The following is a 14,840-nucleotide window of genomic DNA, read 5'->3' on the forward strand; positions in this document are numbered from 1 at the left end:
GAAATTAATGAGGCAGAACATTATTTTCTTCAGGTGAAGTCAATTTGAACTAGAAATGCTCATATTTTATCTGGCATCTAAACAACCAAAAATTTGTTTTAGATCAGACCAATCGGTGAACAACTATTTTACAGTTGACTAATGCAACCAACCATAGTTGAACAGATAATAATTAAATACTGATATATTTTAATGTTACATATTAATAGATAGCTCGTAACATAATGAATTAGAAGTACAAAAGGGAAAACGAGAATGAATTAAATTAGAAAGATTGCTACAGTATGTTTGAAGGAAATATATTAATGAAATCTACTGTTCTGCTAAGTTTACTTTGAATAGCGATTGTATCCAAGTTTAAATTAAAAATGACGAGTTACTTTCTCAATATTTTCTGTTTGATCAAGTTCGCACCTAAAGTATAGGCCTCCACCTACATAATTTGCCAAATCAAGTAGAAGATCATGCATGACAAATACTTCTTTATTTTTATCTGATTGTTGGAAGACAGACCTTGATAGTACATCATTGAAGTGTTGCATGTCAAATACTTTTTTATTTTCATCTAATGGTTGGAAGAAGGACCTTGATAGTAGATCATTGAAGTACTGTTGGCAAACTTCTTCTGGAGTCCTACTATGTTGATGACACTGGGTGAAATTTTCAGTCATCCACAACTGAATTAAACTCTCCTTTTTAAACTCATAATCCTTGGGGAATAGGGCACAATAAGCAAAGCATACCTTCAGATGGGATGGAAGGTGGATATAACTCAAAGCTAAAGAAGGAATAATACCGCAACACTCATTTGAAAATTCCCATATTTCGCTTTGGAACACAGTTTTCCATTCTAAAATAGATGATTTGTTGTATAATAGACTTCCCATTGTTTTCAAGGCAAGAGGTAGTCCTTTACATTTTTTAACAATCTTCATGCCAATCTTCCTGCACTTTGGATCTAGTTGAGTATCATCATCTTGGAATGCATGTTTAGCAAACAACTTCCAACAATCATCTTCCTGTAATTGCTTTAGGGAGTGGTCTTTTGACCGCATTGTGGAAGCAACTTCCTTACTACGTGTAGTCACAAGAATCCTACTCCCTTGGACTCCTAGAACAAGGGGCTTCTGCACTTCTTCCCACTTAGTTTTGTTTTCATTCCAAACATCATCCAAAACAATAAGAAATTTCTTCCCCGTCAATTTTTCTCCCAATCTTCTGTGAACCATCTCCATGTCTCTACTATCATCCGTTGATTTAGTAACTGCCTCAAGAATTGCTCTTGATATCTTGAAAACATCAAATTCATCTGAAACAAATTCCCAGGCTTTGACGACAAATTTAGCCTCATCCACCTTTGGGTCATTGAATACATGTTGAGCAAGAGTGGTCTTACCCACTCCGCCCATTCCCACGACAGAGAGTATTGATGGCTGGTTACTATTGTTTTTGTTAGATGTCATCCAGTCAAAGACCAGTTCTTTATCATCATCTCTGCCATAAATATCAGTTCCAACAACCAAAGATGTTGTTTGTGGTTTCTGTGGCAGTTCTTTTGATATTCTTTTACCTCCTTTTACCCTTTGCATTCTTCTTTTGATTAAACAATTTTTTAATTTCCATACACTCTTAATCATGAATAAAAATTAAAAATGTTCTTATTATATAATTATGACAATTAATAAAAAAAATTATTTTATGCGTACTTTATTGTAGTGTTAAAAGGAAAGCATTTGCACTGAGGGCGAAACTTTGCACTATTGTAGTGTTAAAAGGAAAAGGAATGAATTGTTAAAAGTATAGCAGGAATAGCAGCAAAAGATGAAGAGGAAAGTAGTTGATACACATTCTTAACAAAAACAAAATAAGTACTCCAACAAATGCATCATTGTTCAAAACAAACAACATCATTACCATATATACAAATTTGTAATGTGCACAATCTTTTCCCAGTCTTCGCCTTCTTCTCTCACGCAACGCGGTAGCAGTAAAGGACAACCACCAATATGAAGAGTTGAAATTGATTTGGGAAGACCCTCCTCCGGTAAGCATTGGAGATTGGGGCACTTGTTAAGATTCAACTTCTGAAGGGATGAGAGTTGATGGAGACCCTTGTAGTCCAATTTTTCTAGATTTGGACAATCATAGATGATTAGAGAAGTAAGAGAGGGTGGAAGCAAACCTTCATCTGGAAAACATTTTGCATCTACTCCATGAATTCTCAAGGTTTTCAAAGAAGGACTGTCTGTGAAAGCTCCTTTCAGTGAGCCAACAAGTCTAGAGCAATTTATGATTGTCAGATCCTTGAGTTCTGATGGGAAACCTTTGTCAGGGAACGTCTTTAGTCCTGGACAGTCTCTTATGGATAACTTCCTCAAAGATGGAAGCAACATATGCATGCTTCCAGGCAATGATTCTAATTTAGGACAATTCTTGAGTGTCACCTCTTCTAGATGATTATGAATCTGATTGTGTGAAATCATCTCTAGATTACCCAACCCACAGAGATAAAGTGTCCTGAGTGTTGGAAACATATCCAGTGAAAAATTTCGTAGAGTGACACAATCATCATTGATTGACTCCAGGGATGAAATAAGCATCAAGTATTCAAGAGTGTCGGACGACCTAACCGTTTCCAGCAATGATGTTGTCATTGTGAGGCTTTTCATTGTACCCCACTCTAACTGCAACTTTCCACAGTCACGTAGTTTTAATTCTAGAGCCCTAGGAGCGGATGCCTCAAGTTGTTGGCAGTCTTCAATTTCTAGTGTTTCCAAAGGAACAACTTTCTCTGGCAGCTGTCCTTTCAGCTTTGGACAATTTGTTATGGAAAGCTTTCGTAGACATGGAAAAGCACCTATCACAGCTTGGCACTCCCACTCTTCCCATTGACACATATGGGAGAACTCCAATGTTTCAAGGGATTTAAATGAAGAAGAGTTGTTCCCATGAAAATCACCATCAATACTAACTATCCCATCAAGTTTTCTAATCTCCAAGACCTTCAGAAATGGCAACAGTCCAAGGGGAGGTAAAAGTTGGCAATATTGACATCCCGTCAACTTTAAGGACACCATATTCCATAGTGAATTATCTAGTAACCAATTTGGAAATCGTTTCCCACCATAGCCAAAGATTGACATCTCCTTTAAGTTTCCAGAAGGTTGCAAATTCTCAATTACGTCCTCTTCTTTTTTTGAATCTATAGAGTTTTGATTCCTCTGCCATTGTAAGGTCAGCGCCACAAGGTGTGTTTTATTCTTCAAATCCGCTTCTAATGCATCCAGGGAATTCTCAACATTCTGCAGCCCCTTAATTGATAGACTTCCCTCAAGGTTGAGCTCTCTTAGTTGTTGAATGTCATCGTCAACATTAAAGGAACTCATTACTACTTTAAGATTCTTCATTTTTCCCAAATACGGTGGCATCTTTCTCACTTTCGTCAACATAAGTTCAAGGCGACACAAATTGGTGAGTAAATGCAAATTTGAGGGTAGTTCCTCCAAACATCTACAAGAGTTCAACTTGAGTATTAGCAAGTGCGAGAGTAAACATATCTTTTCATTTAGTCTTTTTATTGCAGTATGGGAGAGGTCTAAGGAACGGAGATACTCAAGATTGCCAATAGAGTCAGGTAACTCTAACTCTATAAGGTTAGAATAACGAGACATAGATAAAACACGTATGAACTTAAACTTGGAGAACAATTCATGTATAGACATTTTCATAACCCAACTCCACTGGTAATAATGTCGGTTGTTAGCATTGACACAAATGTACGTAACCTTTCTGTATTACATAAAGTTCCAAACCCATCAAAATATTTTTTGTATTTAAATTCAACTGAGAAATGACGATAGTAGATCATTGAAGTATTGTTGGCAAACTTCTTCTGGAGTCCTACTATGTTGACCATAGTGGGTGAAATTTTCAGTCATCCATAACAAAATCAAATCCTCCTTTTTAAACTCATAATCCTTGGGGAATAAGGCACAATTAGCATAGCATATCTTGAGATGGGAAGGAAGGTGGATATAGCTCAATGCTAAAGCGGGAATAATATCACAACGCCCTTTTGAAAATTCCCATATTTCACTTTGGAACACAGCTTTCCATTCTAAAATAGATGATTTGTTATATAACATACTTCCCATTGTTTTTAAGGCGAGAGGTAGTCCTTTACATTTTTTAACAATCTTCATGCCAATCTCCCTGCACTCTGGATTTAGTTGAGTATCATAATCTCGGAATGCATGTTTAGCAAACAACTTCCAACAATCATCTTCTTGTAATTGTTGTAGGGAGTATTCTTCTGACCACATGGTAGAAGCAACTTCCTTACTACGTGTGGTCACAAGAATCTTACTCCCTTGAGCTCCTAAAACAAGGGGTTTCCGTACTTCCTCCCACTTATTTTGGTTTTCGTTCCAAACATCATCCAAAACAAGAAGAAATTTCTTTCCCATCAATTCATCCTTCAATCTTGTGTGAACCATCTCTAGATCTTTACTATCATCAGTTGATTTAGTAACAGCCTCAATAATTGCTTTTGATATCTTGAAAACATCAAACTCATCTGAAACACAAACCCAGGCTTTTACAACAAATTTAGCCTCATCGACCTTTGGGTCATTGAATACATGTTGAGCAAGAGTGGTCTTGCCCACTCCACCCATTCCCACAACAGAAAGTATTGATGGTTGGTTACCATTGTTGATGTCAGAAGTCAGCCAGTCAATGATCAGTCTTTTATCATCATCTCTGCCATAGATATCAGCTCCAACAACCAACGATGTTGTTTGTGATTTCTGTGGCAGTTCATTACTCAACCCAGATCCAACACTGCCAGCTGTTTTCAATCCTAGATCACCCCTTTGGCTTGAGAGAAATTCTAAGCCGTCAAGGATTTGTTCCATCTTACACTCAATTTCCTTGTTAAGGGAACTAATAGTAATAGGAGAAGATTTGAAGAAATTGAGTACCTTGCAAGTACAGCCGGAGCTTTGAGATTCAGATTCAGCATCTTGTCTTTTGGAGAGCTTTTGTATATCATCCAAGAGATCCTCTGCATCAAGGATAGCATCTTTGACCTTAAGCAGCCAATTTCTGATATGAAGATCCATGAACTGCTTTCGCTCTGCATCATCAGCCAGAGAATGGATGGAGTGCAGCTTGATTTCCAACTTGTTGAGCAGCTTTTGATCAAGCTCTCTTGCATGAAAGAAATCGAGAATTTGAGGAGAAGCTAGCTTCTCGAATACAACCTGAAGGAAAGCAGAGAGAAGAGCACCACCAACAAGTTCTAAGGCCATGGTAGGAGAAAGATGAACTGCTGCTAGCTTTTGCCAATGACTCAGTGGTTCACTGAAAGATATTTTATCAACATTTTTGTTCTTCAATAGTTAGTCAAACTATAATTTTTTATTCTTCCCAACATCACAACCTGCAACAGCTGTATTGCACTCATGAATGAGTGGGTATTATTAAACTATTAACTAAGTAAGGGAATTAAATTTATTTAAGTTTTAAGTACCTCATAATTTTAAACAGTTTCATTTGTTTTTTTTACTAAAAACAGTACCTCATAATCTTAAGGATTTCATATAAACTGTAGAAGATGACTTCTGAATCACATACATTTCTGCATTAACATTTGCTCAGCCGAAGTTGAAGAAGAATAAAGATTAAATAGCATTATAAAGTTTGAGTTAATAAATATGAAATTATTAAAGAATAATAATTTAGAATTAAAGAATTAGTTAGTTGAATGACAATATACGGGAAAAATATTCTTAATATCAAAATTCTCAATAAAATTTTACTTTCTATTCTTCATAAATATAATGCAAATTTAAAGAAAAGTTTCATTGAAAAAAGAAAAGTAAAATATAAAAGTAAGATAAGGAAATAATAGAAATCATGTTCCAGATAATATAGATAATAAACATGAAATTGCAAATCAAGTTCTTTCAACAATGCTGAGTTATTTCTGTTGTCACTGTCAAAATTAACTATTTCTGTTGAACATCTGTTTTTCAGCTGCAAGATAGTTTACACAAGTTGGAACACAATAATCCTTTGAGCCATTTCCAACAGTTCTATCTACCTATTCAACTTAGACGAAAAGGAAATATGCTGTGGAAGGGTCTTTGGACAATGATTGTTTGGAGTTTATGGGAACAGAGAAACATAGTAATTTTTAAGGATGGAAAAGTAGATGCTGGAGAAGTTTTTTGGATGACCCAATTGAAAGTCTGAACTTGGTTGAAATATAAGATCCCTATACGGATTGGTAGCAATGTCCACTAGAGTGTATTAGAACTTTAAGGTAAATCTTGTGATGTACCTTAAGATGCAGCAAATTAAACTTTTACACAAGTCAGGCATAGAACTTTAAGGACTCCAAAGTTGTGTGCATGGACACAGGATTTTATCTGGGTGCAATTGTTGCAAATAAATCAAAGGTGTCCAATCTTCATTCAAGAACTGGATGCAGATGAAGAAACTAGTTTTGGCAAGGAAAAGTAGCTACAGAAGAGCATAATTATAGGCCTTGAATGGAAAATCTGCAGAAATGGAAACTCTATTTAAACTTGTTTAAACATACTTATACTTTATTTCTCCACGAAATACAATACATTGACTGAAATTATAGAGTTGGCTCAGTTAAATTGGACTGTTATCAAACAAAACAAACTCTGAAGTAGAAATATCTTTTCGGACATCACAAAATACCTGCCTTATTTCACAGGCACTAATAATGTCTCAGAAGGATATCTTCCTCTGATAACCTCTATCAATCATAGCAACCAGGAATTTAAAAAATTAAATTCATATCTACTAAACATGAAGCTCTTCAAGTATAAGTACATTTAAACACATGTTCTAACTACAATATCATACCTTTACAATGGAAACGAACAATTATCTTTTAAAAGTAAACTCTTTAAATTATAATAACAATAATTTAAAGGAGAAACTTTATTATTATAATTTCATTATAACAACAATTATATCAAAACTTTGTCGAAACTTTCCACTAATAATAGTAATGTTAAAAGGTATGGCAGGACTACCACCGAAAGAGGAAGAGGCAAGTAAACATTCTAAACAAAAAAAAATAAGTAACCCACCAAATGCATCACTATTCAAAACAAACAACATCACTACAATATATACAGTTCTTGAATGTGAGCAATCTTTTCCTAGTCTTCGCCTCCTTCTTTCTGGCAACGCTATTTCACCAAAGGACACTGTATTTGAAGACTTGAAACTGATTTTGGAAGACCTTCCTCCGTTGGAGATTGGGGCAGTCCTTAAGAGCCAACATTTTAAGGGATGAGAGTTGATAAAGACCATTGTAGTCCAGTTTTTTAGATTTGGACAGCGACGAATGGTTAGAGAAGTAAGAGAGAGTCGAAGCAAACCTTCATCTGGAAAACATTCTGCATCCAATTCTGAAATCACAAGCTTTCCAAAGAAAAACGGTATCTGAAAGCTCCTTTCTGTGAGCTAGCAAGTTTAGAGCAATTACTGGTTGCCAGCTTTTCCACATTTGATGGGAAACCTCTGTCAGGGAATGACTCAAGTCTTGGACAGTGAGAAAAAGCCATTGTTTGAAGGGATGAGAGTTGATAGAGACCCTTGTAGTTCAGTTTTTCTAGATTTCCACCACGAGAGATGGTTAGAGAAGTAAGAGAGAGTGGAAGCAAACCTTCATCTGGAGAACATTTTGCATCCAATTTTGCAATGCACAAGCTTTTCAGAGAAGAATTGTCCCCGAACCAAAAGCTCCTTTCTATGAGCCAATAAGTCTAGAGTAATTATTGATTTCCAGCTCTTCCAGATTTGATGGCAAACCTCCTTAAGGAAACGGCTCAAGTCTTGGACAGTCTTCTATGGATAGATACCTGAGAGATGGAAGCAGCATATGCATGTTTGTAGGCAATGATTCTAATTTATGGCACCTAATGATATGCAGATCCTTCAGATGATTATGGATGAGACCCTGTGAAATCATCTGTAAATTAGGAAACCCAGTGAGATGAAGCGTGCTGAGTGTTGGGAAGATATCTAGTGGAAAGTTCCACAGAGAGACACAGTCATCACTGATTGACTCGAGAGGTGAATAAATCATTAAGTGTTCAAGACTGTCAGACCCAACAATTTCCTGCAATGATGATTCCATGTTGTGGCCACCCATTACAAGCCATTTCATTGTAGCCCACTCCAACTGCAGCTTTCCACTGTAACGTAGATTTAAATATAGAGCCCTGGGACTTGAAGCCTCAAGTTGTTCACAGTCTTCAATTTGTAGTATTTCCAAAGGAACAAGTTGCTGTGGTAGCTGTCCTTTCAGTTTGGGACAATTTGTTATGGAAAGCTCTTGTAGACGTGGAAAAGCACCTGTCACAGCTTGGCAGTCCCACTTTTCCCATTGACTCATATTGAAGAACTCCAATCTTTCTAGGGATTTAAATGAACAAGAGTTGTTCCCATAAAAATCACCATCAATATTCACTATCCCATCAAGTTTTGTAATCTCCAATGCCTTGAGAAACGGCAAAAGTCCAAGGGGAGGTAAACATTGACAAGATTTACATTCATCCAACACTAAAGACGTCATATTCCACAATGAATTTTCTAGTAACCATTTTGGAAATTGTTTCCCACTATAGCCAAAGATTGACAATTCCTTTAAGTTTTTGGAAGGTTTCAGATTCTCAATTATGTCCTCTTCTTTCTTTGAATCAATAGAGTTCCGATTCTCCATCCATCGCAACTCCAGCGTCACAAGGTGTGTTTTATTCTTCAAATCTGCTTCTAATACATCTAGCGAGTTCTCAACATTTTGTAGCTCCTCAATTGATAGACTTTCATCGAGGTTGAGCTCTCCTAGCTGTTGAAAATTGAATTCCCTGCTAAAGCCAACATTAAAAGAATTCATTACTACTTTAAGATTCTTCAGTTTTCCCAAATGCGGCGGAATCTTTCTCACTTTAGTCTCTTTAAATTCAAGACGACACAAATTGGTGAGTAAATGCAAATTTGAGGGCAACACCTCCAAATCTTTACAGTAATTCAACTTCAGTATTTGCAAGTGAGAGAGTAAACATATTTTTTCAGTTATTCTTTTTATTGCAGTACGGGAGAGGTCTATGGAACGTAGATGCTCAAGATTGCCAACAGAGTTTGGTAACTCTTGAAGGTCAGAAAAATAAGACAGAGATAAGATACGTATGAACTTAAACTTGGATAACAATTCATGTATCGACATTTTCATATTCCAACTCCAAAAATAATTCAGGCTCATAGATTTTGACATAAATGTACGTAAGCTTTCTGTATTACATAAAGTTCCAAACCCATCAAAATAGCGATTGTATCCAAGTTCAAATGAAAAATGACGAGTTGCTTTCTGTATATTTTCTGTTTGATTAAGTTCGCACCTGAAGTATAGGCCTCCACCTACATATTTTGCCAAATCAATTAGAAGGTCATGCATGACAAATACTTCTTTATTTTTATCTAATTGTTGGAAGAATGACCTTGATAGTACATCATTGAAGTGTTGCTTGTCAAATACTTTTTTATTTTCATCTAATGGTTGGAAGAAGGACCTTGATAGTAGATCATTGAAGTATTGTTGGCAAACTTCTTCTGGAGTCTTAATATGTTGATGACAATGTGAGAAATTTTCAGTCATCCACAACTGAATTAAACTCTCCTTTTTAAACTCATAATCCTTGGGAAATAGGGCACAATAAGCAAAGCATACCTTCAGATGGGATGGAAGGTGGATATAGCTCAATGCTAAAGAAGGAATAATACCGCAACACTCATTTGAAAATTCCCATATTTCGCTTTGGAACACAGTTTTCCATTCTGAAATAGATGATTTGTTGTATAATAGACTTCCCATTGTTTTCAAGGCAAGAGGTAGTCCTTTACATTTTTTAACAATCTCCATGCCAATCTTCTTGCACTCTGGATCGGGTTGAGTATCATCATCTCGGAAGGCATGTTTAGCAAACAACTTCCAACACTCATCTTCCTGTAATTGCTTTAGGGAGTGATCTTCTGACCGCATGGTGGAAGCAACTTTCTTACTACGTGTGGTAACAAGAATTCTACTCCCTTGGGCCCCAAAAGCAAGGGGCTTCCGCACTTCCTCCCATTTAGGTTGGTTTTCATTCCAAACGTCATCCAAAACAAGAAGAAATTTCTTCCCTGTCAATTCTTCCTTCAATCTTGTGTGAACCATCTCTAGATCTCTACTATCATCAGTTGATTTAGTAACAGCCTCAAGAATTGCTCTTGATATCTTGAAAACATCAAATTCATCTGAAACAAATACCCAGGCTTTGACGACAAATTTAGCCTCATCCACCTTTGGGTCATTGAATACATGTTGAGCAAGAGTGGTCTTACCCACTCCACCCATGCCCACGATAGAGAGTATTGATGGCTGGTTACTATTGTTTTTGTTAGATGTCATCCAGTCAAAAACCAGTTCTTTATCATCATCTCTGCCATAAATATCAGTTCCAACAACCAAAGATGTTGTTTGGGATTTTTGTGGAAGTTCATTACTCAACCCATATCCAACACCGCTAGCTGTTTTCAATCCTAGATCACCCCTTTGGCTTGAGAGAAATTCTAAGTCGTCAAGGATTTGTTTCATCCTACACTCAATTTCCTTGTTAAGGGAACTAATAGTAGTAGGAGAAGATTTGAAGAAATTGAGTACCTTGCAAGTACAGTCTGAACAGCTTTGAGATTCAGATTCAGCATCTAGTTGTCTTTTGGAGAGTTTTTGTATATCATCCAAGAGATCCTCTGCATCAAGGACAACATCTTTGACCTTAAGCAGCCAGTTTCTGACATGAGGATCCATGAACTGCTTTCGCTCTGCATGATCAGCCAGAGAATGGATGGAGTGCAGCTTGATTTCCAAGTTGTTAAGCAGATTTTGATCAAGCTTTCTTGCATGAAAGAAATCGAGAATTTGAGGAGAAGCTAGCTTCTGAAATGCAACCTGAAGAAAAGCAGAGAGAAGAGCACCACCGACAAATTCTAAGGCCATGGTAGGACAAAGATGAAGGGATTCAACTTCTGCTAGCTTTTGCCAATGACTCAGTGGTTCATGAAAAGGGCAATAATCAGATATTTGATCAAAAAAATTCTTCTTCAATAGTTAGTCAACGATCCTTTTTATTCTTCCCTACATCACAAACGGCAACAGCATTTATGAATGAGTAGTTATTATTGTACTATTCACTCAATAAGTGAATTGCTTAAATTAAGAGGTATATGAAAAAGCATGTTAAAATCTATTATTTTATTAGTTCATATATTAACTTTTAATGTGATTTTTTTAGCTCTGCATGGTTTTTTTTCATGATATTAAATAATATTTAGTAATCATATATCATTTAATCAAACAGTCAGGGTTTAGTTATTTGTGATAACCTCTGCTGTCAGCAATCTCCATGTAGTGGTTGAAGATAATGTCTTAAAGGTGTTTGGTGAAATGCAACACTGACTGCATGAAAATTATTAAGATCACAGGTAAAAGATGGATACAGTAGGCATGACTTTCTAGGATATTGGATCAAACAATTGATAGCCCTTTGATTTGCAACTTACTCTATCTGTTTGAAGTGAATTCATCACTTCTATCTGTTATCAAACAAGTAACATATACCAACTTCTTTTTCAACATGGGCTTTGAAGCTTTTAAACATAGACTTTTCATTTAAGAAGTAAATCCAAATTTTACAGTAGAACTACTTGTTACTGTTTGAAGCTGGTTTGATAGGTCCAAGTATGTTTGCATATATAAGTTGAAGCTTGTTTGATGCTTTTTGCAAGCTTTTTTCTTTGACATAGAACTTTGACCTTGTTTTCCTACTAAGCAGTGTGTGCATAGATGCTTTGGGGGTGTGGTGATGGAGGGCAACCAATTTACCTTCTCTTTCAGAAAGTATCCTCAAGTTATTAAACTATTGGGTTAAAGATGAGATTCATTCTCTAGCTACATCTGAAAACAAGTAGGATATTTTGTTGCCACAGTAGCTAACAAGAAAAACATTTTGTTTCGCAACATTTCTGTCACCATAATTAGTCCTCTTCCAAAATGATAGACTTACATTTCCATTCAAATAGCTAGTTTTTTTTTTCTTTGAAGTTGTCCTATTAATAATAGATTGTTATAATAAACATTTGAGATTGCATGTGTAATTTCATTAATATTCAAGGGAACATTGCCTTTTCCCATCACAACCATTTTAGGATCATTGTCAAGCTTTATAGAATGTCTAAAGTTTTCATCCATCTCTAAAAAAACATCTCAATCAAGAAACCATTTATCTTTTTTTTTTGTCTTGCTTCATAACTACATAGCCGTTTAGAAGACTTTCTCTTCTTCCTTTTTTATTAAGAAGTGAAACTTTAATTCAATTTTATAAAACTAACTTATAATGTAAGATTTGCACCCACTTATATATTATGAAATGTCATATTTTATAGTCAATGTGAAATCTTTATCACACATCCTTCATGCCGAAGTTGCCAACTCGTGGGTGAGACTATATATTTATGGTAATCCGATACGATAGGCTTAAAATAACTCTGATATTAGGTTAAAAATTTAATTTTAAGCTTAACTCAACTTTATAAAATTGAGGTTTATACCCACTTATATATATATTATGAATATCTTATCTCTAATTAATATCATGGTCAATTTTATCCTCTACCTCCACAAAATTTGCCTTTTTCTCTCTAAACACTCTTACGGAAAATGTTTAAACTTAATACATTCAATTCAGTCTCACTTCTTCTTTTGATAGAGTCTCTTCCTCCTCTTCTTCCTAATAACTAAAGTCAAATTTATACTATCTTAATATGGATAGGCATTATAAAATATAGTTGTTCTTGTATAAATATTGTTTATATAAATAACATTGCTATTCCTATTGTCTTCTACTATGGACCTTTTCTAGTAATTAGGTTGTTTTGTTTGTATCTTCATTCTGAACATTTTAGACTATTATTGGAGAATTGCTTGTATGGAGTTTTTTTTTTATTTAAATTCAGACTGAGAAAAAAAAATAAGAACTCTAAACCAATTTAAACATAAGTTATTTTATTATATAAATATATTATATTAGAGTGTGTGTATATAATAATAACTTTTTTCATATAATATGTTTGTATTAGATATAATAAATTTATAACAATTAATATTTCATAATTAAATAAAAAAATATTATTAATAATAAAATTATTAATTTTTTAAAAAAAATCTGATTTTTCTACAAATTTTAAAGTTGCACTAATATTCTTTTAGGAAAAATATTTCTAGAATTTTTTATAGAAAAATTAAAGTAAAATTACTTATAAAATTTAAAGAAAACTATTATCCATTGAAAAATTACCTGCAGAATTATATCTGGACAATTTGTGAAAGATGAGTTATTTATGGTTTTATTTTAAGAGTTCACAGAAAGATATGCACTTTGTAGGTGGAGATTTAATAGTGAAGTTGTTAAACATTGACTTAAATTCTCTCTCATTAATGTTCATGAAATTTATAATTAAAATCAGTATTTTGAAATAGTTGTTTGAACTTTATGAGAATTTAATACAGAAATAACTTCTATTCAATTACAATTAAAACTTTAAAATTGAATTCATATATTATATTTAAAGTTAGAATATTCAGAAGTAAATCATATTAATTTGGAAATAATAAGCTATTAAGTTTCAGAATGAATACTACAAGCATTTATTAGATTTAAGTTGGAAAGAATTAGCACATTGAAAAAACAAATTAAGGCAAAATTTAAAACTTATCAAATTTATATAAAAAAAATAAACACTATGATATCACATAAATTCTGTCTTTTTAATTTATATTTTCCACCATTTTTTTTAACTTTGATCAATATGATTCAAACTACTAATACCCATAAAGAAAGTATTCACTTGAATACATCACTACAAGAAAATCATAAAATAGAAACCAATTTTTAGAGACCAAAATAATTAGTTACAATAGGAACTAAAATAGAGACTATTTTAGAAACTAACAAAAAAATTGGTTTCTAAATTAGTTTCTATTATTTTCTATTATTGTTAAATAGTTTTTAAATTGGTATCTAATTAGCAACTAAGGTTTTAGATACCAATTATTTAGTTTCTAAATTTAGTCTCTAAAACCTTGGTTGCTAATTAGATACCAATTTAGAAACTATTTAACAATAATAAAAAATAATATAAACTAATTTAGAAACCAAATTTCCTTTTAGTTTTTAAAATGGTCTCTAATTTAGTTACTATTGCAACTAATTATTTTGGTCTCTAAAAATTGGTTTTTATTTCATGATTTTCTTGTAGTGCATGCAATCCATACTTTAGGAATACAAACTTAAACATACATTAATATATTTATAAAATTAATATTTATCATAATATAATATACTATATATTATAAAATTATACATTATAAAAATTAATGGTTACATTATACTATACTATTTTTTTAAAATGTTATTTATAAATACTAAAAAAAGGCACTTTTGTGTATATCCATTTTTTTATTTTTTCATGTTTTAATTGAAAATAAATGTTGTAAAAGATATTTTTTATATAATAACAGTTACAATTGTGGATGACTCAATTGAAAAAGAAAAGAAAGATATTTAAAACATAGAAAAAAATAAATTCCTTTGGAACAGGTACAATAATGAAAGATAAAGAGAGAGAGAATGAAAATTAAATTTCATTATTAAATAAATACCTTATTTATGATACATACGAGAAATTACTAAATT

General features: G+C 33.6%; 2 pseudogenes across 1 annotated transcript; both read right to left on the reverse strand.

Moving 5' to 3' along the window:
- Nucleotides 1-300: 300 nt before the first annotated feature.
- On the reverse strand, nt 301-1,550 carry LOC137828502 (putative disease resistance RPP13-like protein 1 pseudogene; annotated as a pseudogene).
- A 259-nt stretch (nt 1,551-1,809) lies between these two features.
- LOC137828490 (uncharacterized) lies at nt 1,810-11,203 on the reverse strand (annotated as a pseudogene). The gene is made up of 3 exons (XR_016517740.1): nt 7,468-11,203; nt 7,180-7,315; nt 1,810-5,393 (listed from the first exon to the last, which is right to left on the reverse strand). The product of XR_016517740.1 is annotated as an uncharacterized LOC137828490 (transcript).
- Nucleotides 11,204-14,840: the final 3,637 nt, after the last annotated feature.

Source organism: Phaseolus vulgaris, chromosome 11 (genome assembly GCF_051622355.1).
Source record: "Phaseolus vulgaris cultivar YP4 chromosome 11, ASM5162235v1, whole genome shotgun sequence".
Classification (NCBI taxonomy): Eukaryota; Viridiplantae; Streptophyta; class Magnoliopsida; order Fabales; family Fabaceae; genus Phaseolus; species Phaseolus vulgaris.